Below are 6,386 nucleotides of genomic sequence, written 5' to 3'. Positions count from 1 at the left end.
TAGCAGCTGCTCCCTTAGCTGACCGCTGGGAAGCTCTGAATTACCCCATGAAAGGACTCCACGAAAGCTCTTCACCTGAAACTCCCTCTGGAGGGAGCAGGACACGGGGGAGAGGTTTTATTCTTCCAATGACAATAGCCGTTAACTCCAAGGTCTGGGTCTGGAAGTCCTGAGAGGACAGGGAGGGGGAAGATGGACATCCACGTAACCCCAGAGGCTATTACTGGCTCTGCCGAAGTCTGGCTTCAGAGGAATTGACCACATGGGGGTGTTTTGTCCCTGAGGCTCAGAGACACACACAGTGCCAGGTATGGAGGGGGTGGGGTGGGACATCTGAGACCCAGAGAGGGCAAGGAACTTGTCCAAGGACACCACGGTAAAGCAGGCACCTCTTCAGTGCCCGGCCCCCAGGAGACCCTCAGGCACGAGCCTCCTGTTGCATCAATCCAGGGCCAGTCCTGAACTGCTGGCCCTCCACTTTCCTAAGGTGTGGCGAATGGGTTATCTCCTGGCCAAGGGACTCTTTAGCCACAAACAGCTCTAGAGAGATACCCAGCCCAACCCGAAATTGCCAACCAAATTGTCACTCTGTGTGTAGGGAGGGGTCTTGGCTTGGACTTAGGCTGGGGTTCACTTATCTCCTGGCAATTCTAGGAACTGGCGAAGCAGGTCCTCTGTGTGTGTGGGAGTGAGGAGCCTCCTCGGAGAGACCAACAGTGGGCCCAGCGCGAACACCTTCGTCATCCCCGGGCAGCAAGTGGAGTCTGGCCCAGATCTGTCCCCCACGTGGCTGAGTCCTGGGGACACTGGAGGGCTCTAAGCTGCTTTGCAGAAACTTGGGAGACAACAACCCTCCTTCAGGGCCCCTCTGAGAGAGTGCAACAGCAAAAGGGGAAGGGGATGATATGCCCCAATTGGAGTTCCAGGCACCATCCGTGAAGGAAGGGCTCAGCTGCCAGACTGAGAGAAGCTGCCAGGAGGCTGCCCCAGGGCAAAGGGCACAGCCCCTGCAAGCCACCCTCTGGGCCTGTCCGCAATGAGCAGGGAGGGTACTGCTGCTGCCCCCCTGTCTGTACCCTCAGGCTAGTGAAACAGTTATGCTTTATTTTATTATTATTTCTAATAATGATAAGAATAACAGCATCAGCAATACTCATAAGCAGCATTTATTGAGTGCTTACTAAGCGCAAAGCACCATAAGTGCTTGACATATATTAACTCATTTAAATATCACCCAGCACTTTGCAGTGGGTACTATTACCTCTGAATTATAGATAAGGAAACTGAGGGTCAAAGAGGAGCACGTTGATACAGAACTCAGCTCTAGGGCGCCCTGAGGCCAGAGCCAACATTGAAAAAGGTAAGAGACAGAGCAGTTGCCCCAGGGCCAGAGAGGGTGAGGAGCTGAGGAGGGTGATGGAGGAGCCCTGGCCGGTTCTGTCCCTTCCAGCTGTTACTCCAGGCAAGGGCCTGGCCATTTCTGAGCCTCTGTCAAGTGAGGTGCAGGGTGGACTCCTCTTGGATCAACCAGGCATGGCCTGAGGATACTTGGTTCTCATCCCCAGATGCACATTAGGAGAATCCTTTAGGAGATTTGACAAATCCCAATGTCCAGGCCACACCCCAGACCAATTATAGCAGAGTCTCCGGAGTTGCTTTCTCCAACCAAGGCACGGAATTCCTGGTGTGAGGCTCCTTCTCACCCTGGGGCTTGGGCAGCTCCAGCAGCCAGAGCTCAGCTGTTCAGTCAGCCCTCCTTGTCGCAGCCACGCAACCTCACCCCTCAAGCATCCTGGTATGGGTGGTTTTTCAAGCTCTCCAGGTGATTCCACTGTGCAGGCTGGGCTGAAAGTGACTGCTCAAGGCTGTCCATCCTCTCTCTGGTTCACTGTGTTGGAGGAAAGGAGAGGCTCTCAGACTTTCTCTGTGCCCCTGCCCCAGTGGTTCCCGGGAAGCTGAGAGACTGGCCTGATTGGGTGCAGGTGAGGGACACCTGAGGCAGCAGTCCAAGGTGGGGGTGGGTCAGGAAACCAGAAAAAGGTCCCTGAGGGAGAGTACGTGGGGGGATGAAAGGCCTGCCAGAGACCCCAGATATGAACTCCGTCTCTAAAAGCCTTTGGGTCTAGTCCCAGGGAGGGAAGTCCTGAAGGGATCCCACATGACAAGTTTTGGTATCAGAGAGTAGGGCAGGGCCCAGAGACTCCCACTGGGTGACCTCTGGGAGGGAGGGCCGGCAGGAATGGGTGGAGGAGGGCGCCAGTGAGGGCCAGCCCTGGCCTCCCAACCTCTGCGGACACCTGTGGCAGGCCTTGCCTGGGCCTGTTCACCACAGCTCTAACAACCAGGCGGGTCCTGAGGTCCAGAAGGGGGCTGGGCCCGGGGTATGTGTGTCAGGAGGGGAGGTTGCGTGGCTGCCTCAAGGGGGGCTGAGTGACCAGCGGAGCTCTGGCTGCTAGACCCACTGGAGCCCCAGGGTGAGGATTTTCACACCTGGAATTCCATGCCTGCGGTCGCAGTTGACTCGTCTGGGGGGGGGGAGGTGGCGGCCGGTTACCAAATCCTAGGCTCTCAGGATTGCTTGGAGGGTACCGGCGGCGGGGGCTCTTTCCCGGAGGCGAGGGCGAGGCGGGGGACTGGGCCCGGTCCCCGGCGTAGGCGTGCAAAGTATGGAGGGCGGCGAGAAAGGAACAGGCGGGACACGGTTCTTTTAGGGTGAAGAAACCAAGAGAGTTTATTAGGGGAGAGTACAAGCTTATATCGGGCGTTTAGAGGGCGGGGTAGCTGTAGAGGTTAAAGGCTTGGATTGGTTCTGAGAGGGCGCGGAGTTTGATTGAAAAGGGGCGAGAGTTGCTCCGGTAACGGTGTCTGGTAACAATGTATGCGCACTGGTGGTAATGGGAGTTGCACTGGCAACGGGGAGTGTCCGGGCAAGATAAGGGGGTGGGGAAAAGGCGGTTCCCTCCGGCAAGCCTCCTCTAACAGTGGTATTTTGGGTGAGGAAATGGGGCCTGCCTCCGGCCTCACTTTCCCAGGCCCGGGGGGCTGCGGAGGGCGCTGTCGCCCGTGCCCACCACCCTCCCCAGGGGCTGATCAGGTCCCCCAGCCCAGGCCCGCCAAGTCGAAGCACGTAATCAGTGTCCCGCACATGCCTTGTTGGAGAAAGCAACCAAGGAGAAGGGAGAGAAACTCAGCTTTCCCTCTTGTCCAAGAGTGAGGAAATGCAGGGCCTTCTCTGACCATTTGAGAACCCGGTTTTAAGCCCAGCTTAGGAAAACTTGATTTTTTAAAAAAATTCTCTTAAACAATGCACTGGATGTAGCCAGTAATAATGGGTAATAAAATTCTGACATAAAGGTGAAAGCACCTGTCTATTGTCTCTGGAACTAGGCTGTTCCCTCCAACTATCTCCCAAGAACATACACCACCTTTCCATTCCCCAGCTCTGGCTGAATCCCTCAGCCTTCCAGACCCAGATCTCACCTCCTTCAGCCTCACCACCTCTGGGGGGGCCTCTCCACCGATTCCAGTCCTTCCCTGGTCCTTCTGACCTGCTTCTGACCTGCTGTCTCTCTGTCTGTCTGCCTCCTCTGTCTCCATACGCCTACCTCTCATGGGTTTTCTCTCTATTTTCTCCTCGTCTCTCATATCTGTCTCAGGCTGTTTCTCTGCCTCTTTATTTTCTTCATCTTTTTCCCCTCCCTCTGCTCCTCAGAACACTCATTTTGGGTAGATACTATTCTGTAGTGAAAATTTGGCTTTAGTCCTCCTCTCTCTGTCTCCGTGTCTCTCTCTTTCCAGCACTTACATTCTTGCTTCTATGGCTGCCAAAGTCTATTAGGAAAAACAGGAAGAGATAGCCACCCCAGTTCCCTCCTGGAGCAAGCTGATAGCCTTGTAGGGACCGGCACCCCGGACCCTGGGTGCCCCACCCGGGCTGGTTCCCGGGCACTAGCCTGCTGCCCATCACTGGCTGTCAGGGCTGTTAGTGCCAGGCCCAGGAGGCCAGGTGCCAGGGACAGGACTCCCCGGGAAGGGTCACCAGAAGAGCCCCGGACTGCACAGGGCCCTGCCCCTCCCAGCCTGAGTCCCTGCTCCTCTCCAGGCCCCCGTCTCCGGCCTTCCAAGACTTGTTTCTGGGAAGCCAGATTGAATTAGCCCCTGGGCCCATCTGGCCAGCCCTCAGCCTAATACTCTCTGGCAGCTCATGCCTCAATGCCAACCCCAACCCTGTGGCCTCATGGCCAGAAATCCAATTTGCCGCAGCTTAATTGAGCCCTGGGCTCCCCGGGGTATTGGCCCTTGGGCGCTCCTGACCAACTAGTGGCAGATTTCCCAGTGATTAGGAGAAGGAGGAAAAAATGGCCGGAGCCAAGTTAATTTCAATTACCCTCATTTTCTCCCTAGAGCAGCACACGCCCTTGCTAAGTGCATCTTTGTGTGAGCTGTGGTGGGTGCTGGTAAATATTAAGTATTTGGAGCACTCAGGGTGCCCCAGACACCTTGCATTTTTCTGCTGACTCCTTTCAGAGGGCAGATTATGTCCCCACCTGTTGGACCTCAGGATTTGTCCTTTTTTACAGAGCCCCGAGAGGGAAGCTCAGAGACACCGTCAATGTCCAAGCCACCATAGAAATGGGTCTCCCATGGCCACAGCTCCTGCCTGTGTCCAGTGGAATTAAAGACTGGGCTCCAATAAGTTTCATGACTCTGCTGAGTTCACTTCTCTTCTCTTGACCCCCTACCTCCATCATCCTGGGAGCTCAGGTGGAGCAGTCACCTCTGCCAGGATGGCAGCCCTGATTGCAGTGGTCTCCTGGGGCAGGGGCTCACTCAGTAGGAGGCAGACCACCTTCCCTAGGCCCACAGATTTTGGGAGCTGTGTCCAAAGCTGCCTTCCATCCAGACCCAAAAAGACACAGGAATCAGTCCTTAGGGACAATCAAGTCCAACATTGAGGCCCAGAAGTGACTTGTTCAAGGTCACACAGCAATTCAGTGCCAAGGCTGGAGCAGGATTCCAGTCTTAACAACCTTCAGTCCGGATAACTGTTTCCCAACCTGGGGACTTCTCCATCTCGCTCAGGAGATAGAAATTGCTGAGTGGGTTTCCCACCACTGCCATGCTCACTCACTAATCTCTCGGGAGCCTCCAACGAGGGGCATGTGCTGGGTCAGACCGAATCCACGTATCCTGGGAACTCAGCTGGATTCATGGACCAATAGGCTGAAAGGAACCCCCAAGTGCAGTCACTGAGCTTCAACTTCCATGCCTCCCTGACAGGCACTCGCTGTCTACGATGGCGGTCCTCTGCACTTAGACAACAGCAAACACAAGGGCCTGAATCAGGAGCTGGGGAGAATGACTTCAGAAGCCGCTGCTTGACCTGAAGCTGACACAGAGATGGTCCCCCCTCAGGGCTGCAACACGGTAGCCCAAGTCCCGGAGTCACAGGCGTCTTTTCAGGCACCACCCTTTGCAGAACCTGGATCCTACCAGGAGGCCCTCAGAGCTCCCCGCTCCCTCCTCCAGCCCCCTAGATCTGCGCTGGGAGTGGATAAGGATGATGGTTCTGGGGCTGGGGACAGAGCTGTGGCTGTGACTCGGGAGGCAGCCTGAGGGAAGAGGGGCATCTGTTGTCAGCACTGGCGCAAGGCTGGGAAGAGGAGGCAGTGACCTAGAAGTGACCTTGGAATAGGAGGGGGAGATGGCCGGCACTGGCACTTTTGCCGTGGATGTCACCTGATTCCTCCTCATTGTGAGCACGGGGCATGGGGCGAGAGGCTGAAGCAACATAATGAAATCTGCCCTGTGTTTGAACCTGCCGGAGCTGGCCTGGGCCCGCAGTTGCCTTGTTAATGGAACTGGGGGAGGCTCAGACTCTCAGCAGGAAGCGGGCCTGGCTGAGAATCCCCTCCCACCTGCCCCCCGAGGGCAGGCTGTAGTTTGCAAGGAGATCATGGTCCTCTCATCTCACCCCTGATGAGAGGCCAAGCGCCAAGCGCCCTGTCTGTGGCACCCATGTGCCAGAAAAGCACCACTAGGATCCAGTCCACCCCCGGTTTCCACTGGAGTTATGTGGGGCAGGGGGCTTCAGACCAGGCTTGGGAATTCTAAAGCTTCCCCTAGACCAGCAGTTCCCAAACTTTTTAGTCTCAAGACCCCTTCACACTCTTAAAAATTATTAAGGATTCCAAAGAGCTTTTGTTTTTATGAGTTTTATTTATTGATATTTACCATTTTGGAAATTAAACCTGAGAAAAAATTTTCAAATATTTGTCAATTCATTTTAAAAACAACAGTAAACCAATTATATAGTAGTATAAAAACATTTTTATATAAAATAACCATATTTTTCTAAATAAAAAAGTTTAGTGAAAAGAGTGGCA

Source organism: Choloepus didactylus, chromosome 4 (genome assembly GCF_015220235.1).
Source record: "Choloepus didactylus isolate mChoDid1 chromosome 4, mChoDid1.pri, whole genome shotgun sequence".
Classification (NCBI taxonomy): Eukaryota; Metazoa; Chordata; class Mammalia; order Pilosa; family Megalonychidae; genus Choloepus; species Choloepus didactylus.
The sequence above is the reverse complement of the archived record's forward strand: the minus strand, read 5'-3'. Positions refer to the sequence as shown.